Source organism: Suricata suricatta, chromosome 15, assembly GCF_006229205.1.
Source record: "Suricata suricatta isolate VVHF042 chromosome 15, meerkat_22Aug2017_6uvM2_HiC, whole genome shotgun sequence".
Taxonomy (NCBI): domain Eukaryota; kingdom Metazoa; phylum Chordata; class Mammalia; order Carnivora; family Herpestidae; genus Suricata; species Suricata suricatta.
This window is the reverse complement of record NC_043714.1, coordinates 65,938,742-65,966,255: the sequence shown is the minus strand read 5'-3', so window position 1 is coordinate 65,966,255 and position 27,514 is coordinate 65,938,742. Positions and strand designations below refer to the sequence as shown.

The 27,514-nt window shown below is 54.5% G+C and overlaps 3 long non-coding RNA genes across 11 annotated transcripts in view; 1 reads left to right on the top strand and 2 right to left on the bottom strand.

The window, feature by feature from the left end:
* The window catches only part of LOC115279408, a 222,882-nt gene that overhangs the window by 142,054 nt on the left and 53,314 nt on the right, over positions 1–27,514 (bottom strand). For all 8 annotated transcript variants that reach the window (XR_003903420.1, XR_003903421.1, XR_003903416.1 and 5 more), the window contains one exon: positions 16,929–17,972. This is a non-coding gene — a long non-coding RNA (uncharacterized LOC115279408). The remainder of the gene's footprint in view (positions 1–16,928; positions 17,973–27,514) is intronic.
* On the top strand, positions 228–2,425 carry LOC115279413. The gene is made up of 3 exons (XR_003903434.1): positions 228–732; positions 1,280–1,890; positions 2,190–2,425. It is a non-coding gene; the product is annotated as an uncharacterized LOC115279413 (long non-coding RNA).
* On the bottom strand, positions 4,045–9,997 carry LOC115279412. Of its 2 annotated transcripts, none has more exons than XR_003903432.1 (3): positions 9,664–9,997; positions 5,242–5,752; positions 4,045–5,003 (listed from the first exon to the last, which is right to left on the bottom strand). It is a non-coding gene; the product is annotated as an uncharacterized LOC115279412 (long non-coding RNA). The 2 variants fall into 2 exon arrangements; XR_003903433.1 differs by having other exon boundaries at positions 4,045–5,000.

Genomic DNA, 27,514 nt, shown 5'->3' with positions numbered 1-27,514 from the left:
CGTGGCATCTGCCTTCATCAATTTGGAAGCCGTCACCTGCAAGGAGGGTTTCTTGGTTTGTTCCATGGGGAGGACCCCAGGGATCAGAACCCAGATACCTGGGAGAAAGAGCCCAGAACTCAGCAGAAAGAAGTACGTTAGAACCGGCAATGCCACCTTTCAGCGACAGTGAGTGCCCCGTCAGTGGAGGGATTTAAGGGCAGACTGGACAGACAGGTGGCTATCTGGGGATGCAGTGTGTCTGCCACAGCTGGGGATGCAGTGTGTCCCAGGGTGGCTCGCCTGGACTGTGGAGCTGGGAAACTATGAATGAACCGAGTCCCACGCACTTGCTGGCTGAGTCACGCGTGCACACGGCAAAGTTTGTACAACCAGCGTGTTTCAGATCCAAGTCATCTAACCTCTGTTCTTTCTCTCTGAAAAGCTAGATGACCCATACAGATGGCATAAGCAACGTCTCCTTTCTCCACTGGGCCATCTCCCGGCCATTTACAAGGACCTTTTGTGCGCCAGGCACGGCGTGGGGGATGTAGATGGATAATGCACTTCCCCAGTTCCTGTCTTCACTTCATCAGCTACAGCAGACACCAGTGAACATTCCCGAGGGCCCGGCGGGCTCCAGAGAGTGCACCAGACCGGTTGTGGGGGCCACAGGGGCTGGCGGTAATACCGTGCCCGCTGACAAAGGGAGACCCAAGCCGGAGAGGATAAACAGCTCCCTCTGTCCCCTCGGTGAGCAGAGGGCCAGCTTTCAAATTGAGCCGCCCCTGTCCAACTGCGCAGGGCCCCCCCTTTCCCCGGCACTGCCGGTGCAACAATACGCGTCCCTCCCCTCCGCCAGGAAAGCCAGATCTGGCCCCTGCTGTCTCCACTCGTCCGCCCATGGCCTTCAAGGCCGTTCCACCCATTTCCTTTATATCTTACCACTGGCCCAATTCGATTCCGGTGGCACTGCCCGCCCGGGAGGCAGGCCAAAGACGGGCCATGCTTTGATAGCGGAGATGAAAGGCAGTGCTGCCGTGTGCATGAGATCCCAACAAATGTCAACCGCTTTCATCAGGAAAACCCCAAATTACCCACTCATACACACAGTCTTTCATCTCCTACGGGGCAAGCAGAGGCTGCTTATTAGAAAAGCTGCCTTGTCCGCAATCTCCCTCGCGGGGGGACGGGGTTGAGGGGCAAATGCCCGCGTCACCCTTGGCATCACTGCGCTGGCTCACTCTGAGGGGCGGCTGGGCTGTCGGAAACACAGGCCCTGCTCTGCCCTTTGCCACAGGTCGCTGACTAACCGGACAGAGAGGAGCTGTCCAGCCGGCCGCCACCACGGTGTAGGGCGGGCACTGCCAACAGACGGCCGTCCCCGGAGCCGGCTGCAGGAGAGCTGTGCCCGCCAGGCCGCTGCTCTGTGCCTCCCACACCCCTAGCCTGCGGCCCCAGGAAGCAGAGGTTTGGGACCACAAACAAAAATGTACAGGAGGCTTGACCGGACCCTCTATTTCTTCGTTCTTTCTTTTTCTCTCTCTTCCCCAGCAAAGCCGGCAATTGAGAACTCCACATCAGATTCCTGTGGCTAAGAGGGGCCTCTTGAGGTCATCAACACTGTTCTCCCACATGAAGACAAGCCTCTCCTGAAGTTGTCACGGAAGGCAGGCCACGGTCCTTATTAAAGGGATCTGATGGAGAGGTCGCCGGCCTTCCTTGTTGCTGCCAGAGCAGTGTGCATCCTTCTGAAGCATGGCACTCATTACATTTGACTTTCCTACTTTATTCCAATATCTGTGTCCCACTCATGACCGTGAGCTCTCAAGACTTCCCTGTATCTTCAGGACTTGGCATACTGCCTGGTCCAGACGGGCCACTTAGTAAATGTGGGTTATGTGTGGGCAGGTGAGTGGGTGGCTGGGTGGGTTTGTGGATAGGTGGTGGGGTGGCTGTGCTTAAGGATAGATGGGAGAGGTAGGAAGATGGGTGCATGGAGGTTGGACGGTGGGTGGGAAGATGGATGGATGGGGTGGGTAGATCAGTGCACAGATGGATGCAAGTTCAGGCAGAAAAGGGAAAGACAAGATGGGTGCTGTTGGGGGCTATATCAAGCAAACCCACCATAGACTGCCGGAATCATGAAACTCTGGGGCCACAAAGAACCTGAGGGACCCTCCAAACGTCACTTGCCCCTCATTTTGCAGATGCATGCTCCATCTTGGCCAAAAGGCCGAGAAGTGATTCATTCTGCAGATGTAAAAAGTGAAACTCCCAACACAGGTTGCCCTGTCCAAGGTCACAGTGAGGGTAAGCCAATCCACAATAACACCTTTGGCTTTTGGCCACCTCAACCCAAAAGAATAAATGGCAATCCAACTGGCTATCAGAACCAGAACGATGCTCAGATCCCTGACTTGTACACAGAGAGGCACGGCCTCTTACCCCCAACCCATAAAGCTTCAGCTAGTGCTCCTAAAGCGCGATGGAAGAGAGATGAAGAGCCTTCCGCCTGGAAAAGGCAGGTGGAAGGTGACAGCTCAGCAATTTCCCATCTGGATGCTTCCTTCCTACATCACACACTTCCGCAGGGGAAGGGGAAACAAAGGTGAGTGTTCGCATCCCCCTCCACTGTGGCTTCCTGCAATAATTCCCACTATGAAGGAAAAAGCAGCCAAAGTCCAAAGACCAGAATGAAATTACCCATCTCAAGCTCAGTGAGGGAGAACAGAGACAAAGCAAGATAACTGTTTCCTGACCACCTACTGTGAGTCTGGTCTGGGGCTGAGTGCATACAAAGGGCAATTAGAAGTCTAAATCCAGGACCAAGCCCAGGATTCAAGTTATTGACTGCCTCTCAGTCACGTGCCCCTGGGCTAGATTTTGGGGTCTGGGTCGATCTGCTGCCGAGTATGCAAGAAACTTGACCTTCCTTCCCATCCCAAGTCCACATGGTGTTTTCCCACATGGTGTTTTCCCATCAGACACAGATACAGTCAGTCCTCACAACAACCCCATGGAAGACACCTGAGTGTTCTCATGCTCTCCTTCTACATATTTAGGGAGATTGAGGTACTCTGGGGGTTTGAAAGACTCCTCCAACTGTATCACACAGCAGAGCAGTGACTCAACTCTCGTCTTTAGTTTTCCCCAGCTACAAATCTTTGCCTCCTTGTGAAGGAGGTGGGCGGTGTGTGTTGGAAGAAGATCCCTGTAGGGGGGTGGCCAGGGTGGACTGGGCTCAGGACTCGAGCGTGGAAGGACTTGAGTCGTCTCACGGCGGGACACGCAGCTGAGCGGCTCCTCGAAGCACCGCATCCACGGGGTCAGCGCAGTTCCCGGCGTGAGCTCAGACCCGAAGCAAAGCAAAGCCAAACCAAAGCCATTGGTGCTGCCCAGGAGGGAGAGTAAAGAAAAGTGGTCAGGTCAGACAGAGACAAAGCATGCTCTGCATCTGACTGGGCCACTAGGACCTGGACACCCTAACTGAGCCTCTGCTTCCTCAACGATACATGAAAATGACACGGCTCATCCCACCTCTGCAGAGTCTGCTGGGGCCCAGGGTCAGACACAGAGGCGGGCATAAAGCGGGTGCCTTCACATTCCCTCCTTTTACCTAGGGGGGACCTACAGCAGTAACATGTGTGTTTGCTGTAGTTAAAATACACAAAAAATAAAGTAAGCCATAGTAACATATACAATTCAGTGGCACTTAGCACATTTGCAATGACATGAAACCACAGCAGTCACACCCCACTGCCTTCATCCCCAGCCGCCACAGATCTGTACTCTGTCTTTATTCTGGACATTTCCTAAAAAATGGAATCAGGGGCGCCTGGGTGGCTCAGTCAGTTAAGCGTCCGGCTTTGGCTCAGGTCAGATCTCACGGTTCGTGGGTTCGAGCCCCGCATTGGGCTCTGTGCTGACAGCTAGCTCAGAGCCTGGAGCCTGTTTCAGATTCTGTGTCTCCCTCTCTCTCTGACCCTCTCCTGCTCCAGCTGTCTCTCTCTGTCTCTCAAAAATAAATAAAAAGCATTAAAAAAAATTTTTTTTAATGGACTCATACAGGGGTGCCTGGGTGGAGACCCAGCACCCAATCTGGGCTGCAGGGACACAGCAGGATGAGTGAGGAGTCAGTGGCCAGCGGGCCTCCTGTTGCCCAGCAGAGAGAGGGGAGGAGATGCGCCCTGCACGCAAGAGGGCTCGGCTGGGCAGAGGGTCTTTGTCCACCAGCAAACGTGGGCTGGCCCCTGGCTCTCAGACACAACGTGGGCGCAAACCTGGTCCTCCCAGCGGACAGGCTCCCAGACTCCTGGGAGAGACGGACCCACGCGCGGGAGCACACTGGAGCCAGAGTGCCCAGCAGTAGAGGGGCAGGGCGAGCAGCCTGGGCAGGGACAGCAGAGGAGGCTGGGTCTGAAGCCGTGGGCGGTGGGGAGAGGCAGACAGCATCTCCTCAGAATGTGCTGTCCCCTCTCCCAACTGGAGATGGTGGCCTGCTTCTCCTCCTTTTGACAGCGGCCCCCCTGCCACGGCAGGCCAGACACCTCTCCCACCTACGGAAGCACACCAGGAAACTGGCAGTCCGAGAGAGCCAATCTCAAGGTCCAGATGACAGGAGTGTTTACCCAGAGGTCTCACCAGGGGTTGAGAACTGGGTGTGGGGCCCTGTGGAACAGGGGGACACGAAAGCCTGCATGAGTCCCAAGGACCGAGTCATAAGCACTGACCGTCTGGAAAGTACGGGGCCCAGGATGCCCGGAGACAACCAGGCAGGAAGACCAAATCTGGGCTGTGTTCCACTGGGTGGCCTCCACATATTACCCAGAAAAAGGAGAAAAAAAAAGGCAAATTCCAGAAAGATGAGGCAGGCACAACATTCCAATAGCAAAGGCGGGCGTGAATGATGCAGGGCCGCAGTATGTGTGACAGAATTTCCTCCTTAGTCACTGGAAGGCGCAGAACCCGACGCCGGGCGAGGGAGGCCACTCATGCCAGGAGAATCGGGCCCTTGTTCTCTGCTGGGGAGAAAGTTAACCAAGAAGATGCTGGGGGTGGAAGGCTTGCACTCCTGTCCTGCTCTTCCTTTTCCTCGCCCCCCCAGCCCTTCCCCACCCCACCCAGGCCCCACTGCCTCCCCCTGCCTCACAACCTCCACAAATCTCTGGCCTGGAAGACCCAACACCCACAATCCCTTGAGGGATTACTTAGAAAACAGGGTCCCTTAAAATGGTGATGGCTTCATGGAAAAATGCTCACAATTTCACAGTGCTCTTTCTGCAGCCCAGGCTTACTGACCAAATCTGGCCATTAGGGTCTCCGTGGAACAATCCAGAAGTCAAGTCCAACCACAGTGCAGTCAGGATGGTCGGTAGTTAAGGTTTTCTTTTCCCACCAGCCCTGCCTGTCCCACCCCTGCTCCCCGATGGCCACCGGGCCCATGTCCACCCTGCGACCTGATGGAGCCGGGGTGTAACCTCCGGTCCCCACCCCCCTGAGTGGGTTATGGCCTCAGGAGTCAGCTCAGGAGAATGGGGCTGTAGACAGCAGGCTAGTGTTACTTCCATCAGGCACAAAGATCCAGCCTCCCACGGGGCACCCTCCGTCCATCTGGGACCAGAGGCTTGGCATCGCACATGTGGGCTGTGACATCTCTGGGGTAAGGAGCAGGCAGCTTGGGGAACAGGTCAGGAGTCCCAGGGAAGCTCGGACTCCCAGCTTCAGACTCACAGCTGGGTGCCTGGCCCCGTCTGAGCCTCTGTTTTCACACCTGTGAGGGGAGAGTCACACAGCAGTTAGGTCTTGGGGTTGCTAGAGGGTTTAGTCAAATCTTGGCAAAAAGAAGGCTTCAAGAGAGGGTAACAAATACACAAGCATTGTGGCATCGATGCTGCACTTCAACACCCTCTACAACACTATGCCCAAGACCTTACTATCTGACAGAGTGAACTCAAACATGATACCACGGAAGCACCCAGAGAGCGCTGGCCCCTCAGGCAGCAAACAGCATCCCCTCAGTCCTTTGCATACCCCTCATCCCAATGCCTGGGAGCACAGGACATCAGAGGTGTCCCTGAGCCATTCCACATCCATTCGTCACACCAAACGGGAACAGTCTGCTCAGCCCAAGCCTGAATTTCCCCTTTCACCATTATCTTTGCTGCTGTCTAAACATTTTACATCCTCGGGAAGATGCCAAATGCCCGTGCTGCCAGAATCCCAAATGCAGCGTCAACTAGCAATCTCCCAGCCGTGCGGAGGCATTTGTTTCGGGGGATAACGAAAGAGCTAATGATACCACAGTACCAGCTTCCCTCACCCTGAGGGTTGCAGTCAGGCACTCTTTTCCAGACTTGCTGTGGCTCCCACGGCTCTTGCAAGAATGCAGTAACACAAGTGCTCATTAGGTCCATCCACAGAGGCAGGTGGGAAAGCTCCTGAGGCAGGGAGAAGGGCCCCTCACCTCCCAAGAGTTGCCGCAAACTGACTGTGTGACCATCAGCAGTTTCCTGACCCTCTCTGAACCACTGTGGGGTCACCTGCAAATAAAGTGGTGGCCAGAACACGGACCAGGATTCATCTAACACTTGGGATGTGCTGGGTGCCGTGCTAAATGCTTCCTATAGTATCTCATCTAAACCTCAAATTGTTCTCGGGTAGCCACTGTCTTAAGTTGGCTGAGGTGGCTACACTGAAACACCACGGTGGCTTCGACAGCAGACTTTTTTCTCACAGTCCTGGGGGCTGGAGAGCCACCAGATTCTGTCTGTGGCGACAGTCTGCCTCTTGGCTCGTGGGCAGCTGCCTTCTCACTGCTCACCGGGCCTTCCTTTGGTGTGGAAGCACAAAAAGAGAGACAGAGATCTCTCTGTCTTCCTCTTTACAAGGGCATTAGTCCCACTGTGTGTGGAGGGGGCACCCTCATGACCTATCTGAGCCTTATCACCTCCCACAGCAACCCCCGCAAACGACTGAGGGCTGCAACATAAAAATGTGGGGAAGACACAAACATTTGACCTCAACAGAACTACGACGACGCCATTTTACAGATGGGGGAAGCTGAGGTAGGAGAAGTTAAGTAACTTGCCTAAGGCCACACACTGGTTCTAGCAAATGGCAGAACCAAAATTAGCACCACCCTCTCCACCTGGAGCCACCAGACTCTGTTGGACATAAAGTGACACAAAAAAACTTAGACTTGTGGTATCAGGTAAACCCAGGGTAGACGCTTCACCTGCCCTTGAGCCCCTCACCTGAAACACCGGGAGGACAGCACAGCCTCGCGGTGCACCTCCGAGGTTAAGCAAGCTGATGCCATGGAAAATCCCAAAAGGAAGCAAATACATACTCCAGGAACCCCCGGAGCCTGCATTTCTGAGCTCCCTGCCCAGCACTTAGTAGGTGCTCGACAAAGACAAGTCAAATGGACAGACAAGCAATGACTGTGAAAACCTTACAGGGTTTTAAGAACTGCCGGCCCTCCAGGAACTTCAGTAATGCACATCCTGGAGGGATTCTCTTCTTCAGGCGAGGCGTCCTCAGACATCAGCCCCGGGCACCCTGAAGCCAGTCCCTCCCCAGCAGAGAGAGCCACGCTCACTGAGCACACCAACAAGGTCAAGGTCTGCAGGTAGGAGGGATGGGCACCCAACTGCAGAGCCGGAGAGGGAGGGTGTGGGAGCCTCTCAGTGCCACATCCTGGAATGGGGTGAAGTGCTTCGGCCCCAGGAGGCAGGGCTTCCAGCGCTGACGCCAGGAATGTTCCAGAACAATCAGGATGAGATGGTCACCCTACTCATGGCAGGGGTTACTCCTCAGGGAGTGTTACAGAGCCTTTTCTCAAGCACATATGCATTTCTATAGATCTAGATTTTTTTCTCCAAACACCTTGTGTTAATTTTACCATCAGGGAAGTTTTAAGAAGAAAAAGGGCTGGGGGCACCCGGGGGGCTCACTCAGCTAAGCATCCAGCTCTTGGGTTCAGCTCAGGTCATGATCTCATGGTTTGTGGGTTCAAGCCCCACCTTGGGCTCCGTGCTGACAGTGAGGAGCCTGCTTGGGATTCTCTCTCTCTCTCTCTCTCTCTCTCTGACCCTCCTGTGTGCTCGCTCCTTCTCTCTCAAAACAAATAAACTTTAAAAAGAAGAAGAAGATGACAGCACCTGAGTGGCTCAGTCAGTTGAGCATCCAGCTTGGGCTCAGGTCATAATCAGGCAGGTTCTTGAGTTCAAGCCCCATGTCGGGTTCCCCACTGTCGCTGTGGGCCCAGAGCCTCCTTCAGATCCTGTCTTCCTTTCTCTTTGCCCCTCCCACACTCAAACTCTCTCAAAAATAAGCAAACATTTAAAAAAAGAAGAAAAAAGGCTATTTCCCAGTACACACATTATTTTCCCATTACCAAACTCAAATTTTCCATTCGTAATCAAAAAAGGAAAAAGAAAAAAAAAACTCTCGAACTTTGTGTTTAATCCTCTCTCAATTCTCTGGTTTCTCTCAGCTCTGCCAGAGCCCGGACCTTCCTTCCGGCACTTTCTTCCCAGACCGTCCACAAGCTGCCCCATCGTGGCCCGGCCTCCTCCTCCCCATTACAGCTCTGAAGCTGCGGGCTCTGCTCCTCTCCTGGCTGAGACAGGCTCCCACGGCCGTCACCACGGTGGGGACCCCGACCCCTCCTCAGCTGTCCACACCTGCACAGACCCGGCCTCGCCCGGCCTCCCAGAAGCCAGTCAGCAGGGGTTCCCAGCCTGGTGACATCCACCTAGGTTCGGACACCCCTGTCAGTCCTCACGTGGGGAGCTTTCAGCGCCCATTTCTCCACTGCCCCCATCTCTCATTCTTCTCTCTGCTGACCAGGCTTTGGCAGATGGCAGCCGTGACCTTGGTCCTGTCCTCCGTGCCGGCCTCGTCTCCTTCCAGAACTCACCCCATTCAACATGCAAAGAGCTGGGGCCCCACCGACCTCACCTAGGGAGGCAGCGGTGAGCGTCACTCAAGGTCATGGGCTCGCGGGGAGACGCCAGCTAACAGACGGTTCCAAGCGGACAGAGGCTCAGCTCCCTCTGACTAGACGGGCGGTGTGCATCCCCACACATCGAGCCCCTGGGGACACCCACACGTGCACCTGGAGACGTGGGTACAGAGGCCTCCCCAGCAAACACCTACAAACGTCCCCAAGTCTCCCACGAGGAGCAACGGGAGCAAACAGCAGCAGCATCTAAACGTAACAGGGAGTAAATAGAGCAAATTGCAGTCACCATATACCTACCTGATGCCACCTCCGTAAAAATTTTTAAACACATGAAATGGGTGCTATAAAAGGTCCCCAAATAGACCTTTGTAAGAAAAGGGTAAGATAGGACCTTCTACAAGGATGTCTGGGGGGCTCAGTCAGTTAAGCGTCCAACTCTTGATCTTGGCTCAGATCACAATCTCGTGACTCATGGGATCAAGCCCCTCTTCGGGCTCTGCACTGACAGCTCAGAGCCTGCTTGGGATTCTCTCTCTTCCCTCTCTCTCTCTCTCTCTGTGTCTCTGTCCCTCCCCTGCTCAATCTCTCCCTCAAAACAAATAAATAAACATTTTAAAAATGAAAAAGAAAAAAAGAACATGAACTAGTACAGCCCAAGTTCAGGAGAGTGGTACCTCCCTGAAGGGGAGGAGAGCACCCACAGGCTCGCACACCTGCCACATCTTTCAACACCTGTTAATCCTGGGGCCGGAATGGAGGAGTTTGTTAAATGACCCTCCGTGGCTTCCTGCTTTGTGGCTCAGTTCTGGATGGCCCCCATCACGCCAAGAAACCACCCCAAAACTCAGCAGAGTCTAGAGTCTGGTAAATGGGTGCGAAGGGCGCAGGCAGCAAAGAGCTGGTGGTCCCTGCGCTGTGCCCACCTTCCCTGGCTTCCCAGGGAGGCAGGCTGCCTGTGTCTTGCATACACCTCAGTGATCCAGTGCTGCCTGGCCTTCACCTTGAGGAATGTGCTGGACCCACCACTCTGCCACCTCCAGGCTCCACTGCCAAGAGATACGGGCTCAGCTGTCACACGATCCAGCCATGCTGTCCGCCTCTCAGACACTCCCAGAGGGGACTGGTGAGGCCCTTTCAACACGCACGTGAGGGACCCGAGGCATGGAGCACCACCGTGCTGAAAGTCAAGGAGCTGGAGCCTCAGAGAAGCCCCGGGCACTGCCTGAGCAGACTCACTGACTAGAAACAGGACAGTCACAAAACCAACCTACGTCACAAAGCTGACTCAAGGTCAGTGCTTAGGATGTGTCAGGTTCAGAGGTGGGGACTAATAACTGGCCACACTTTGCATCTCAGGTCATGATATTTTCATAATAACCAACTCCATGTAAAAGGAGCCTGAGACACAGAAAGGTCAAGTGTTCCCCCTTGCCCACAAGGTCACAAAGCCAGGAAGCCCCAGGACATACCTTGTCCCTGATTTTCTAACGTTCCCCGACAACCTCCCCAGAGCCTTTCTCCATCGGCAAAACTCCTTTTATGAAGAAATCGTTGTCACATTCTCTGAAAATCCAGCGAAGAGTTTCCAGGGCCCCTGGGTGAGCGGAAAGCTGGGAGCTTGTCCTGGCTCATGTTTATTTGTTTATGTCATTGCCTCCTGCTAAATAAACCCAGTCCCTACTTCTGTGTGACTCAGAGAGCTCACCAGAGCAGCTGTTCTCGTTGGAGCCAGATAAGCCTCCTTGGGGGAGGGAAGGGTCAGGGCGGTTCCTGGTAATCAGGTAGAGCTGAGCCCCTCTCCCCAGAACCCGCACCCTGTGTGGAGTCACGGACCCGGGCAGAGAGATAGATGGGAGGGAAAGACCCCCACCCCCAGCCACTGTCGTGGGGAGCCAGCTATCAGCAAGGCCAGCAATCTGACAAGACAAGGCAAGGGGACAAAGCCTCCCGGCCGCTCCCCGCCCCCCCCCCCCACTACCACAGGAAATAATCCACTTCCCAGAGAGCACCCAGAGCGGAATGGAGCCCCGGGCTCCCGGCCAAGGCCGTGCGGCTCCCAGCAGGTCCACTGCAGCCACCCTGGGGCCCGGGGCTGCGGACACAGGCCGTGCTCGGCACGTCTGCCCAGAATGAGCCCCAGTCACTGGGGCCCATGGACCAGAGCGAACCAGAGCGATTTCGCGGTGTGGCTCTGGGCCCCAAAGCCGCTTCCCCGAAGTTTCCATTAGCCGGAAACAGAGAATGCATCTGGAAACCGTTATCAGTCAACAAAAGCCTGTCGTCTTGATCCTACCCCGCTCATCCTAACTGAATACACCTCTTAGGTCCTAAAGTCAGAATAATGGAAAAGAGTTTCCTTTTTTTTAAAGGCACCTGGGTCTTCTTTCAAATTCCTCACACAGCCCCGTAGCTCCCCCCACATTTTTGGAAGGCAGAAAATTATCCTCCAGCTTTTTCAAATATATGCTCCCTTTCTCCCATGATGGCCTGCCTTGCCCACCCCAGGTTCTCCCAGTGCCCTTCCCTTCCTGGGTTAACCAGACACTGTGGGGAAGAGACTCAAAGTCACCCACTCTGGCCCAGACGTTCCTGGCCAAGGCCATGGTCCTGCTCCACTGCGTGAGCACTGCTTTATGCAGCTGCTATAATCCTTTGACGGCCTCCAAACCCACTCAGGGATAACAGGGGGCAGGAGAAAGGGTGGGAGGTGAAGCAGAGACCCTTCGGGAATATGCTCCCTTCATTAACTTTGGAATTCCTCAGGCCAGTGTTTTCTCAAGGCTCTTGCCCTGCACATTCACCTGGGATAAGGGAGAGGGGAGGCCCTCAGGCTCCCACGGGGAGGCACTAACATTTAGAGAATAAATACTAGCTGACCACACGAGGTAAGAACTAGAGATCCAGCAGTGTCAAGGTCGCAACTTTGCAGATTAGGAAAATGAGGCGCAGAGAGGTTTAGGAACCAGAGCAAGGTCACACAGCTAAGAAACAGCAAAGCTTCAAAACCTGGTTGTGTTTTGCTCCAAAGATCACATCCTTCCAATAACTGCAGCTATCCCTCAAAGGGGGCAAGGATTTCACGGGACACTCCTACCCGCCTGGTGAGGCAGGATGTTGAGGCCTGCCACTCAAATCAGCATTAAGGCCTGTGTGACATTCAGGGATTGGGCAGTGCATGCAACACTGAAAGCACTCGAAGCTGACTCCCTACATGGTCGCTGAGACAACCCCTTGCTAATGCAGCACCCCTCACCAAAATGCTGTGCCTTTTGGCTCCATTATGTACTCAGACATGGTAAGACCTCAATAAACGTTGGCTAGATACATGCTCAAGAACTAGCGCTGTCCATTTGCTATTTAACAAGCCTTATACAAAGACCACGACTTGGGGTGCCTGGCTGGCTCAGCCGGTGAAGCGTGTAACTCTTGATCCCAGGGCTGTAAGTTCGAGCCCCACACAGGGGGTAGATATTACTTAACAATAAAAATCTTACAAAAAAAAAGACCACACCTTGTAACAAATTGTTTTCAGTGTTTATGATCCAGAAGCTTCTCTCTTTCAATGACAAGCAGGTTTCCCTCATTTAAAAATTTTTTAAATTTTTTTAAAATATTTATTTATTTTTGACAGAGCAGGAGCGGGTAGAGGCAGAGAGACAGAGAGAGAGAGAATCTGAAGCAGGCTCCAGGCTCTGTGCTGACACAGGGCTCAAACTTACGAACCATGAGATCATGACCTGAGCCGAAGTCAGATGCTTAACTGACAGAGTCACCTGGGTGCTCCTTTAATATTTATTTTTGAAGGAGAGAGAGACAGAGTGTGAGCAGGGGAGGGGCAGAGAGAGTGGGAGACAGAATCTGAAGCAGGCTCCAGGCTCTGAGCTGTCAGCACAGAGCCTGATGTGGTAAGGAAACCCACAAACTGCAAGATCATGACCCGAGACTAAAGTCAGATGCTTAACTGAGCCACCCAGGTGCCCCAAGGTGCCTTCATTCAGACCAAGGGGCAAAGTACAGCTTATGGACTAACCACCGATTCTGATAAATAAAGTTTTATTGGAACACATCCATGCCCATTCATTTACATACTGGCTATGCTTGCCTTCTGGACACAGAGGCAGAACTGACTAGTGGTGATAGGACTCTGTGTCCTGTAAAGCCAAAAATACTGACTACCTAGCCCTTGATAGAAAAGTCTGCCAATCCTTGATGTAGACAAAGTGTGTCCTGCTAACTAGGAAGTCAGAGAGGAATTTAATGTTACATTTTAGCAACTCATCCTCAATGTTCTTTATTTCTAGATGCCAACAGGTTTTGATCTTCTAACTCCATTTTAACATTTTATTTAAAAATAACTAATTCCCTGAGTGCTTATTATACGTCAGGCACTGAAGCCTTCCAATATGTTCTCTCATGTAATTCTCACAGGAACCCGTGGGGTGGGTAATATTATCCCATCTACTGAGGGGAAATGAATGAAAAAATGAGTGAATGAGTCATCAACTGATTTCACAGGGGGAACATTTACTATTTCATAATTCAACCTCAGACAGCAATACAGGAGTTGATTGGAAAACTTTGGGTGCTCAATAAATACAGGGCTGCAGTGCCGAGATCAATGGCCACAGTCAACTGGAGCAGAATTACGGGATTTTATAAAGTGCTCTTGTTCTGAGATTCTTTTTGTTTTCCATCTAGCTTCCGACTGAGCAGTGCAGTCCCTTCACCATGAAGCTTCCAGATTTTGGAAGGATCCTGGGGAAGTCACCGGCACAGCTGACCTGAAACAGGACTCGTTGGGTCACAGGCAGAGAGATTCCACCTCCAGTGATGTGGCCAGACCAATGCAGACAGAGCCACAGGAACAGAAGTGAGGCCTGCGCTCCCAGTTCTGCCCTCTTCAAGAAGGCTATGTTCGCTGGTGTTACCTTAATATTTGTGCAAAAATGGCCTTTTAAACTCAAATATCTATGTCCTAAGCAGTAAAAACTGCAAAACAGGCTTCATGGGTCAAGTGTGATCTTTTTCTAATTCAAGATAATGTAAGTATAGAACTATTTCCTTAAGTCCGCCGGCCCCTCAGGGAGCTGAGGTCCTTCGCACCGCACCACACACTCTCAGAGCCGGTGACCCAGCAGGATGGGGGAAGCTGACGCCAGGCAGATTGGAGCACTCGCACCAGCTTCTCTGCTTCTCTCCAGAGACAAGTTCCAGAGCTTTCTGGATTTCTCTGAAGCTCAGTCCCTTCATATATCAAAAGGGGCACCACATCCACCTCACCAGATTGGAAGGTCAACCAAGTATATATTCCAGGTGTTAAAAAACACCGGCCTTTAAGCAATCTCATGGCCGTTCGTTGAGAAGCCTGGTGTCCAGGCTCAGCCTGGAGAAGGAGTTAGAGCCTGTCCCTCAGCTGAGCCTGTGTACACCCCAGGGGACCCAGGCACCCCACTGGGGGACAAGTCCAGGGCAATAAGCCATCTCCAGGAATGCTGGCGTGGGGCATCTGTGTGAGCCGGAGGCCAGCAACGCATCCCCAAGTCACCATAGAGGCCCACAAAAAATAAATAAATAAGGAGAGGGTCAGGCTTGCCCTAGAAGTGGACTGAGGTACCAGGGTTCAAAGAGAAATGGGCTCTTCCAAGAAGCCAAAGATGGACCTGTGAGATAAGGAGGTGAGGCCAAGCTCATGTGCTAGAAGCAGAAATGCAAACTGCCCCCCCGGGGGGTGGCCAAGGGGGACCGGAGGAGCCACATGGGGCACAGGAAACAGCAAGAGCAGCACTAGGACCAGGACAAGCATCAGGATCAGCACCAGACACAGGACCAGCACCAGCACCAGCACAGGAGCCTGCACGAGCACCAAGAGCAAACCAGTAGCACTGTTCACCATCTAACAGACAAGTCCAGGGGCCACTGGGCCAGGCACGCCCAGAAACAACTTGCTTTATACCTGTCCTCCCACCGTGTTATAGTGTTACACTTTCACTCTCAAGGGTCCAGGCTTAGAAGAGAAACTGGGCAGTTTCACCACCAGGAAGGGGTATGAAGGCAGAGAAGAGGGAGGTAATCTGCCTGAGATCACACAGTGACCAGGAGACAAGAAGAAAACAGAAACATGTCTCTCCGCTCTGGGCAGGGAGGCCCACTGGCTCTGGCTTCCTGCCCTGTGCCCTGGGGAAACCTGCTTTGCCCTTCTGTGCTCCAGATGCTTGAGTGTAAAACATCATAGTAACAGTGCTTACCCCACGGGCCCGTCAGGGGTTGGAATGGAATAGTATCTCCCACGTGCCCTGAACACAGCGTGGCTTAATGCATGGTGATAATTTCTGTGTCAGCGTCCACAGGGTACAACCCTGCAGATGTGGGGCCGGGACTCAGCAGCCAGAAAGGAGGAGCCACGCTGAGTCCTCTTTCCCAGTGTGGCCGTGCTGTCTCCTGGGGCAGAGCCCCTCCCGGTCCTCCCAGGAGGACCAGGCGACCAGCCAGACCATCACAATGGGTTTGTTCTTGGGAGCAACCGATCAACGGCGAAGCGGGGCTGTGGGTCATGTGGTAAGTGCGGCACAGGTGCCACAGCGGGAGGGCAGGGGAAACGGCAAGAAGAGGTGAAGAGGCCCAGAGCCAGTGCTGTGTCTCAGTCTTCCAGCGCACTCTTCCAGCTGAGGCCCTCACCCCCCAGGGCAGCTGTGCAAGCCCAGCCCCACCTCCTTGCCCTCATGGTTCTCTGACCCACCAGCCCCTGTGAGACTCCTCTCCCTGCCCTGCTTGGCCGTGGTACTCCCTGCACGACACCCATCACATGGGGCTGCAGGTGCCCACTCCCACTCACCCAAGGGCACAGGCTCCCGGGACCCAGCGCGGCACCTGCTCCTCCACATGGGAGGGGGGTCTGAGTGAGGGTCAGTCTCTCCCAGAGGACAAAGAGGGCACCCAGTTCTGAGGAGCCCAAGAGCATTCTGCAGTGGACAGTGACACACACACACACACACACACACACACACACACACACACCCTTCTAAAGACCCCGAAGGAAAAGTCTCTTCCCTTCTGCTGAACTGGCATGATCCAGTGTAAAACACCGGGCAGCTCCTGGCTTCCTGCTCAGTGTTCTCTTGGATAAAGAACCTCGGATGAGTTACGTGGTCCCCACGAAACCTCACCATTCTCAGCTGTACAATGGGCACACCACCGCCCATTCACTGGGACTGTTGGTTGATCAAGTTAGAGGCTCAAAAAGAGAACGCTTCCCTTCTTCCGTCTGTCCTCTCCAGGAAAACTGAGATAAAACCACTGAGAGTCACTCTCTGATCTGAGAAAGCAAGATGCCAGAAAGCAGATGCCTACTGTGTAGGGCAAACCTTTTCCTGACCTCAGAGAGACTGCTTTCTGGGGAGGGAGAAAGGTCTGTAGGAGTGAATACGAGATTATCACACATCTAGGAGGGCTGGTGGATGACCAGAGGGCCGTGACTTCCGTGAGGAGGTCAGGGAAAGCCTGGAGGGAAGTGCCATCGGGCAGGAGCGGAAATGGGAACTCCCTCAGCACCAAGCCCGGGCCCAACCTCAGTGCAGTCTTGGGAACCAAGTGCCAGGTGGCCCCAGGTGGCATGCACTTGGGTACTGGCTGTTTGAGCCGCTGTTCTCCTATGGGCAGCCCAATGCTAAGGCCACGTCCCTCAGCATCACCAATGTCACGGAAAGCCAGGTCGTCAACTACAGAACTGCCGCAGGCCTTGGCTGCCGTGTCCGGCCTGGTGCTCCCTCCCTCCCCCAGGGCACAAGGCTCCCCACCCCAGCCTGCTACTGCCTCGCCGCTGGGCCTTCCCATGGGCCCGGCGACCGTGACCTTCAGTCAACTGTCCGTGCCAACCTGCCGTACCCAGTGTGAGTTTCAGCACGGCCCAGCCAGCTCTGGGTCAAGGCCCAAACAATTACCGGCCTCCGCAGGAGCCCTCCCCCCGAAGCAGTGACCCTACCATGTGCTGAGCCTTTGCAGTGTGCCGGGCACCATGCCAGGTGTCATCGCGAGCCTCTGCTTGGTGATCCTCAACACGACCCGGACGAAAGATGACAGCACACGTCACCTCCACTGAGCGGAGAAGGGAAGGGCGTGCAGCAGCCCCTGGCCCGAGTCACACCGCAGGGGCGGCTCAGAGATGCAAAGCCAGGCCGCATGCTGGTCCCGCAAACACCCAGCAGTGTGTTTCTGGCTTTAAGCACAGAGCCAGGCCTCCTGTTCCCATTCACTCTCAGCGTCTGCATCCCTGAACGCCCTCTCCGCAGCCAGGGACACTCTGTGCGGGGCACGGTGCTAGGTCCTCAAACCACACCTCACGAGGATGAGGTCTTGGCCTTCCAGGCCCTCGTGGCCCGGGGGGTGGAGACAGGCACACGAGCCAGGAAATCCGTCAAGGCGGACACAGGCATGACGACATCCGTCCGGGGAGCAGCTGCAGCTCCTGGGGGGCGCTCCGTGCAATCTCCTGTCTCCCCCACACGCCCAGCACCCAGCCAGGTGCACGGAGGGAGCCAGCAAATGGCAGCTCCCGGTGAGAACCGGCTCCATCACTGGGACTTCTCTCCCGCCCGCCGGGCCAGTGTCACCTCACACCCAGGTGAACAACTGACAGGACACGCAGAGGATGTGTGCGCAAGGAGGAGGCAGGCCCTACGTGTCACAGGGCTGGCAGAGACCCAACCAGACACTTGTGTGGAGATAAGGACAGAGATCTCAGCCCTCACAGGAAGCCGTGGTCCTCTGTCCCCCACGGGCATCCAGGCTGCAGGGATCCACGGGGCTCTCGGCCACCGCCTTCCTTAAAACCGCCGTTAGCACCCAGACAGGTGCCGGGCGTACGGAATTCCAGAACAGGTTTCCACCACCATTATTCCCCAGGCAGCTGGATGTCACTGTAAATCCGTAAGGCTCAGAAAATCCTCGAGTGAAGCCCCATGCGACCGACAGGCACAGCCATCACGACAGGCATCTTTGTAATTCCTTTCTGGTCCAACGATCAGGCCTGCGGATGAGAAGAGGAAAAATCAATCTTGTTAGGATCATGGACCCAGAGCAGTAGTCAGATATGCTTCCTTGTATTTGACCCCAGTATACTTAGAGGGGAGCTCACCAAGAATCATGCCCTGTGGCTCTGATACCCAAACAGAGGGGAAGCAGGAAACCCGGGGCCTTCAGGGGAGTGTCACCTCACGCAGGCACCAAAGACCTCACCAGATCCAGACCTTTCTAGCTCTTGGGGCTCCCCAGAACTACCCTGACAGGAGAGAGGGTGCATCCGTTATAAAGATGAGGATAAAACATCCGAGAAGGGGTCGGTGGCTAGTTTCAAGAGTGGACAGTGGGGCCAGACAGGCACAAGGTCCTGAGCTCCCCTGCAGGGCTGAGAGGTCCTGGCGGTGAGCTGAGGGGGAGTGGGGTCAGCTGGTAGGAAGTAGTTATTTGTTTGGTTTCTTTTTCAGGACAACCACAAAGCTCTGGCATCGCTCCAGGCCTTGCCTGCACTGCGAGCTTCTTTGGGTCAGGGCCTGGGGCCTGCCACTGTGTTATTCATGTATGCAGCCACTAGTGACCGCCTGCTGGGTGCCCAGGCCTGTTCTAGCTTCCGTGGGGACACTCCTGCCTCCCCAGTGCAGCGGCCCGAAATTATTTTTTTTCTTTTATAGTTTATTGTCAAGTTGGCTTCCATGTAACACCCAGGGCTCATCCCCACAAGTGCCCTCCTCCATGCCCATCTCCCCCTCCCCTCTCCCTCACCCCCATCAACCCTCAGTTTGTTCTCAGTATTTAAGTCTCATGGTTTGCCTCCCTCCCTCTCCTTAACTATTTTTCCCCTCCCCTCCCCCACGGTCCTCTGTTAAGTTTCTCCTGTTCCACATGAGTGAAAACATATGGTATCTGTCCTTCTTCACCTGACTTATTTCACTTAGCATAACACCATTGAGTTCCATCCACTTAGCATGAAATGGCCAGATTTCATTCTTTCTCATTGCCATGTAGTATTCCATTGTATAGATAAACCACATCTTCTTGATCCACTCATCAGTTGATGCACATTTAGGCTCTTTTGATGATTTGGCTAAAATTACTCTAAAGGTAATTGAAGAACGCACGGCTCCCGGATGCACAGGGCTGCAGGCTGGACGGACGGTGGCCACTCAGCAACCGCCCTGCATAGGAGTGCCTAGCCCGCGCCAGGCTAGAGGTTCTGGCCCCCCACCTGATATGACCCCCAGCCGCTCTGGGACCCCCACCCCTTCCGGATAAGGAAACGGGAGGCACACCCAAGTACCTGTCTCCCAACCAGACGAGTGGAGCCTGAATCGAAGGCCAGCCTTCTCCCCACTGGGGGCCCTGACCTGCCGCCCTGTGTCACCGTGAGGATGCCTACCTGGGGTGACTGGACCTCAAACTTATGACCAGGCAGGTCATGTGCACAGAGTCCTCGTTTAGTCCTGACACCAACTTTATCTGTTAGAGGCTCTTCTTGTCCAGTTTGAGGGATGAGAAACGTTGAGGCCCAGATAGGTCAAACAACCTGCCCAAGGTCACACAGCTAGAAAACCGTACAACAGAGCTTTGAAAGTAGGCAGTTTGGCTCCAAAGCCCATGAGCTTGACCACCAAAGCCGTGGTCCCTAATAGCAACTGTTTCGTTCCTGCAGTAACAAATTTTCAAGTACTTGGTGGCATAAAACAAGACAAGTTCATTATCTTACGGTTCTGGAGGTCAGAAGTCTAACCTGGGGGGTCACCAAGCTAAACTCAAGGTGCTAGCAGGGTTCTTTCTTGTGGAGGCTCTAGAAAAATCGTCCTCCTTGGCTTTTTCTAGCTTCCAGGGGCGACGCTCAGCTGCCCTGGCTGAGGACTCCCTTCCTCCATCTTCAAATACAGCACCGTAGCATCTCTCCGACCCTGCCCCCACCCATATTCTCCTGCTCTGAGCCCTCAGTCTCCTTATTCCACTTTCAAGGACCCCTGGGATTACCTGCGGCCTGTCCAGATGACCCAAGATAATGGTCCAGCTCATGGGCCTGAACTCCAATCATATCCACAAAGTCTCTCTTGGCACGTAAGGGCACATCCTCACAGGTCCTAGGGACCAGGGCACAGATTTTGGAGGACTGTGATTCACAACAACCAGCCAACGGGGCTCCATCCTCTGTCTTACGCATTGTCCGGTGACGGGGCCACAGGGTGAGCTCCCTTGTCCCGTCTAAACCCACCTGACATGGCATTTAGACCCAAGAGAAAGTTGGGTTCAAAAGGAAGTTTGAGAAGCTAAATATGAGCCCCTAAGAGAGAAATTCAGGATAGTGGTTAAAACATTAAAGTTAAACTAATAAATTTACTAGCTATGTTACTAAGGGAAAATGTTTTTAGCCCCTAGTTTCCTCATTTGAAAAATGGGGGTGAATCACACCTCTCTGCTGTCAGCACAGAGTCCCCTTTGGATCCTCTGCGCCCCCCGCCCCTCCCCCTCTTGCCCCCCCCTTTTCAAAATAAACAAAAAGAAAGGAAGGAAGGAAGGAAGGAAGGAAGGAAGGAAGGAAGGAAGAAAAGAAAAGAAAAGAAAAGAAAAGAAAAGAAAAGAAAAGAAAAGAAAAGAAAAGAAAAGAAAAGAAAAGAAAAGGAAAGAAAAGAAAAAAGAAGAATCATCATGAAGCACTTAGCATGTTGCTGGGCACATATTAAGTGCTCAATTAGCCATTATTTTATTCTGCAAATGGATGAGGCCTCCTGTGAATCCAACGCAGCCTGTCCTGGGTCTCCTCACCTCAGCTCCTCAGCAACGACAGGACCGCCGAGAGCTGCAGGCCCCGGGAAGGGGCCCGGAGCGGCGGGCACCGGAGTGCCAGGGCCTGGGGTCCTGGGGGCTGAGAGACGCTGCTTCTGGCGGGAGGGGCAATGACTTGTAGAACCAGCCTCAGTCAATGGCAGGAGAGAGGACAAGGGCCACGGTCTGTTAAATATTCACAGAGGCCCACGGGCAAGGCGGGAGCCGAGTGTGTTTTGTTGGGGACAGGTGCATTAAAGCTCTGTCACCTGGGAAAGAATTATTACACGGTCTGCTGAGTCCCACTGCAGCCAAGCATCAGACCCTTCCGGAGGAGGAGGCCAAGCCCCGCCACGGGCTTCACCCACAAGGATTAGGAGCACGGCCCAGCACGACCCGTCACATCACCCAACAGTGACGTCTCCCTCCTTGGGGAGCATTTTCACTTCCTCTGCTATGTGATTCCTTTCAAGGCATTTGCTTCTGCTGTAACCGACCGGCAATACATGGGGCTGGCTTCTCAAGCGGTGCTGGGATTCTCACACAAGCTGGCGGACACAGGACCCGGGAACCCGGCTTGGCATTCTCCACTAAAACCGAGCGTATGTGCGCCCTGTGACCCAGCAGCTCCGCACCACATACAAACTCACGGAAATGTGCACCCTTCCATGAAAGATACATCCTGAGGACACCTGGGTGGCTCAGTCCGTCAAGCATCCATTCCTTGGATTCAGCTCAGGTCATGATCTCACGCTTCACCAGACTGAGCCCCTCATCTACACTGACAGCGAGGGGCCTACTTGGGATTCTCTCTCTCTCTCTCTCTGCCCTTCCCCCTGCTTCCACTTCTTTCTCTCTCTCTCTAAATAAACTTAAAAAAAGAGAAAGATATGCCTTTGGATGTTGCTGGCAACTATTCAATAACAACCCCAAACCTCACACTACACAAGTGTCCGTCAACAGTAGAAGGGACACATGCAGGGCGCCTGGGTGGCTCAGTTGGTTAAGCATCGGACTTCAGCTCAGGTCATGATCTCATAGGTTGTGGGTTCAAGCCCTGTGTCAGGCTTTGTGCTGACAGCTCAGAGCCTGGAGCCTGCTTTGGATTCGGTTTCCCTCTCTCTCTGCCCCTCCCCTGCTCATACTCTCTCTCTCTCAAAAATAAACATGAAAAAAAAATTACACACACACACACACACACACACACACACACACACACAGTGGAATGTTACACGGTTACATTGTTACAGAGCAATGAGAAGAGCCACAAACATAAGTCTGAGTGAAAGAAGCCAGACACGGGGGAGAGCCTGATGGTGTCATTTATATTAAACACATAAGCAGGTTAAACTAATCTATGCTGTGAGAAGTCAGGACAAGGTGATCCTGAGTGCAGGGGTCCTGAGTGAGGGGGAAGGGGCAGTCAGTGACAGGAAGGCGTCAGGACTGGATCCGGAAACGCCGGTGGCATTCCATTCTCCCAGGCGCCGGCCACACACCCATGCGGGCTTGCAAACGATGGCCAGGCTGCCCGGATGCTTATGAGAGATACATCTTCTTCTTTAAAAATATTTTTAATATTTTATTTATTTTTAAGAGAGAGAGAGAGAGAGAGAGAGAAACGTGAGCAGGGGAGGGTCAGAGAGAGAGGGGGACACAGAATCCAAAGCAGGTTCCAGGCTCCGAGCTGTCAGCACAGAGCCCGACGCAGGGCTCAAACCCATGAACCATAAGATCATGACCTGAGCCGAAGTCAGACGCCCAACCGACTGAGCCAGCCAGGCACCCTGAGAGATGCATCTTCAAACACCTGTCACACCTCCACAAAATGTTGGCTAACATTCTCTTAAGGTCTCCTGAGAAAGAATGCCAGGTCTCCTGACCCTCTGGCCGTGCTCGGTCTGAAGCCTCCAGTGGACCCTGTCCCCGAAGGGGAGCACTGACAAGGAGACGTGTCCTGGCCTGGTGACACGGTGTTCCAAATTCAGCTCAGAAGTGCCACATGAGAAAACACAGCCCCTGGCCCCATTTCTTGGCCGAGTCTCCTTCTCTTCTGGCTCCGGGGGCTATCAGGCCCAAATATGTCAGTTCCTTCTTGCCCCTCCCCAGTTCCACCAGCTGGCCCCCTGCAGCGGGCATTCTGAAGAAAAAGCAGAAATAGGCTGCCTCTATTTCCTACCGAACACAGAGACAGACAGAAAACACCTTCGTACACCCTTAAATATGGGACCTGCAGAGGGATGTTCTGGTAGCTGGAAGATTCCAGGTGTCCTGGGGTGGCTCAGAATGATGAGCGGGGGTGCAGGGCACAGGCTGCGTAGACGTCAGGTCAAGTGGTGCCCGACACCCGCATGTGAGAGAGGTGTGGTGGGAGCCTGGGGGACCGGGTCCATGGTGTGCCTGCTGCCTGCCACCCCCTTTCTCTGCCGTTCCCGGACTCTGAGGGTGGTGCTCCCTCTCTCTCTCTCTTCTCTTCTCTTGCAACAGTGAGCAGTCCTGTGGTACAACAGTCAGCAGATGCTGACTCCGAGCCTCTGAAGCCTCGGACACGGCTCTGGCCAGAGCGGGTAACAGAGCCCTTCTCGGCCGTGACGGTCCAGTCTGGAAAGTTCCCCCGCTCTGAGCGACTCTCCCACGTGCATGAGACCACAGGCCTGGCAGAGCAGGTGAGAAGTACGCCTCCCGAAGGCCTGTCCAAGGGCACTGGCTGTGTTGTCTTGTCACCCCGACAATGCTGTGCTGCGTGAACCCCGGTTCCAATGAGGATGGCAGGCAGAGGGGGGGCTGGGATATGAACCCATGCACTCTGCCTCCGGAGCCTTTCTGTTTAACCACGAGTCTGTCCTGCCACAGAAGGGTTACGTGGTAGGAAAGACTGGGGGCCAGGGGACAGGATAAGAAGGTTCCAGAAGACAGAAATGGGGAAGCAGGAGCTAGTTGTTGGAAAGGGCAACGCACAGAGGCTCCCCAGGCATCGACCACATCCACAGCCAGACTCTGAACAGAAAGCCAGTGAGCGGTCAGTAAGTCCCAGTTCTTGCTATTTCTCCAGTAGGCAGTGCCCCACATTGTCCAGGACACGCCTCACCAGGTGTTTCCTCGTCAGAGTGGTCAAGCGTCTGGCTGTGGCCTGGAGGTGTGACATCCTCCCCACCTGGCTTGGGGCCGCCATGACGGGAATGGGGAGTTAGTGCCCCCAAAACCAAATGAGCCCCGACTGCCCCTCCCCGCCCACAGGAGGGAGGACTAATGCTCCTGGAGAGACCCGTGAGCGGAGCCAGGGAGCACGCAGGTCCTGCGGACCCACGAGGACTGAGGCCCCTAACAGGTCCAGGGATACGACTGTCCTACTAACAGGCTCCTGGGTTCCCTCACAATAGCCTTTGGGGTCATTAGCTAGACCAGGCCAGAGAGGAAGAGCAACAGCACCTTAAAGAGACAGACAGAGAGGCAGACAGACAGACGGCAGGGGAGGGGAGGCAACGCAAAGCAGGAACCAGCACTCTATAGCTCTACAGAGAGACAGACCCAACACCTCCAGGGCGGCTGCGACACCAGGAACTTCACTTCCTGAACCCACATCCAAGTCCGCCAAATGCACCCTGCCTCGCAGAGCCAGGGGGAGATCACAGTTGGCCTGTGTGAAGCCCTCTCACATAGTAGGTCCTCAATAAAAGAAAGCCTTCCACCTACTCAGCGCACAGCCGCCTCCTCTACAGCTTGAAGGTGATTCGACACTGAAATGAGCTGAGAAGAGTCATGAATGCTCTCCTTCTACAAATAACAAAACTTCGGGCCTGGGAGTGGTTTCTGCACCCCCCTCACTTCCTTTTGTTTGCCTTTGCCCAGAAAATCCCTCAGGGAAAGGTCATCAGATCCCCATGAACAGAGGGGGCAAAGTGCCCTGGACCCGAGCCACGGAAGAATGACTGCGGGAGGCAGAACCTTCCCTGCTCAGAGTAAGAAAAGCCCCAGAGCGTGCATTGTCTCCCGGAAAGTTCCTCTGAAGGAGACTCAAGATCTCACACAGGGCCCTGCCTGCAAAGAGCTTCACATCTCATTCAAGAAAACAGGTCAATGAGAAGCCACCTGTTTGAGGACTACACCAACAAGGTGTCGTCCTCGTGCCCTGGACCATCAGGGAGCTCCATGCGGGGCTGCGGCTGTTTTCACCGATGGGTCGCACGAGCCCTGGGAGGTATGTAAATTGAGAAGAAGGAAAAAGATGCTCAGGGTGGAGGCAAGGGGTGATGCAAAGTAAGGAGGAAATGAGAAATGGCACTTACTAATCGCCAAGCGCAGAAGAGATCCCTCTTAATTCCCCCACTTAATCCCCATTAACGATGACAACTCGAGGGTCAGGAGTCCTCCCCCAAAATTACAGGAATGGGGAAAAGCGGAGAGCAGGCCCCTTGCCCGATGTCACACAGCTCCCAGCGGGTGGGGCCCAGGACCATCAGCCACACGCGCCCACGGATCTGACACCGCACCATGCCCCCCTCCCTTGAGCATCTGGGTCACATTCTGGGGCCACAAGCTCGATCCCTCAACACAGAGCTCCCCACCCAGCGACCCTGCCCTTTCCCACACCCCACAGCTCCCACATCCCATAATCACCACCTTTGTTCCAACTGCTCTTTAAAACCTGGATTAGCTGGGCTTCCGGGGAGGTCACGCTGTGACTCTGGAATGCACTTCTGACTTTCACGGAAACCGGTCTTACTTCAAGCCACACAGGCACATGTCACTAAGTAAACTTGGGCCATCTACCTTGTCCCTGGGGCCGTGGGCAAATCCCAAAGTGGAGGGGGAGGGGTGAGAGGAAGAGACCACGGAACAGAAAACCAACAGGCTGGGCGCAGGGCACAGGTAGTCCACACTGCTGGGCTGCCCCCGAGTGCACCGGGCAGGGAAGGAGCTGTGTCACTCTGTCCAGGACCACCGTGCGGAAGCCTAGAAGCTCACACTCCTGCCCCACCCCCAGAAGACGACCTCCACTCTGTCTGCTACCAGCAGTAGGGGGTCAGGAGCCGCACAGAGTATGTGGGCAACATGAAGGCTACCTACGGAAAGACAGGAGAAGGGAGGGAGGAGAGAAGAGCAAACAAGGGCAATAAATAAGCAGAAGAAATTAAAATTCACCAAAAACAAAAACATGTCAGAACAGTAGTCCGGAAAAGAAGCCTGACAGGGAACTCAAATGTCCAGAGCTCCGTGGGAACTGGGTGGCATTCTGGCATTCATGGTAATGTCTCTCTCTCTCTCTCTCTCACACACACACACACACACACACACACACACACACACACACAGTTGTTTGGGTGTTTGGGCTATGTGTGTATGTGAATTATTCATATCAACCGAGCGCCTTCAGGGCACCAGGAGCACAGAAGGCCTCTCTGGCCCAGAGGGCCTCACACAGAGTGTCTCCAACAGTCACCAGGACACCTGCTCCAGTACAGATCCTCAAGGTCCACCCATGGCAATGCTGGGGAGCCGGCCTGGCCTGGGTCTGCTCCACAGGCCCCCCGGGAGGTACTGACACAGGGGTGGAGAAGCCCCGTGCTAGGAGTGAGCATGCAGCCTGAGTGAGGTGAGTGCCGTGAGAGACGGGGACCATAAGCTGCCCTCACCGACGCTCTCTACGTGGCCCCCACAGGGCTCCTGACCCCCAGGGGCTCGGGCTGTCCTCAGCCACCCCTCCGAGGTTGTTTTGCGGTGCATCCTGCCGGCGGGCAGCTAGGGCCCACAGGGGCAGCTTGCCCCGGGTCCCCGATCTAGAACAAGTAGAACCTGGAACTCCGAAAAGGAACACTTGCACTCTAAACTCTGAAACCGTAGGGTGCTTTAGAGGAGAGGAAGGAAACGGAAAAGGAGAAAAGAAAAGGGCCAGAGTACTGAGCATTCATTACTTGCCCCCTTGACCTCACCTCTTGGGATTCTGTAGCAGGGCCCCAGGGAGCACGCAGCCTCGGTGGCCCCTCGCTGCCACCAGGGCTAACAGTGGAGGAGAACCAGATTCGGGTGGCGGAGCAGGGGACCACGTGGGGCGAGCTGGGGAGGATGTGACCATGACTGGAGCCCAGAGCTCTGCTCACCAGGACCACAGGGCGCCCGGCACACTCAACACAGCTCTGCGTTCCTGCTCCCTCTCGGGCAAGCACACGGGCACCCCGAGGGTCACATCCAGAGAGACACACGCAGCAATAGCAGCGCAGCGCCGGGCACATACCAGGAGAAGACCTTCCTTTCGGGAGGCACAGGGTCACCTGACACAGGTGATCACATCACCTCCCTGTCTCAGACCTGCAGAGGAGTCACGGCCTCGCGACCAGGCCAGAGGTGATGCGCACAGCTAACGGTGCAGGGCTCAGGTCAGGAGCAGCACGCACTCAGGGTCCCTGCAGGTAGGGACCAGCCCCGTCCCCTCGCACAGGTGACAAAACCACGACGCCAACGACAGAGGTAATAAGATGAACCGTGACGAAAGCCCCACACTCCAAGCTCTTGCACTTTCAGCCTCAGCCCTAACCGCTCTGCACTCTGGCCACAATGGGCGAGTCACTTGCCGACCCTCTTCTGGGTTTCTGCTCCTGCTGCGCCTCTAATTGTTCCGCCCTCTCGGTGAACCTCTACTCATCCTGCAAAGCCCTTTTCCTCCTCTGTGCAACCTTCCCAGTTCTCATCCTCTCTTTGTGACTCACAGCTGAATCCGCGGCTGCCCCTCCCCCAGTTTTCCCACGGTGTAGTGACAGACAGCATATGAATTTT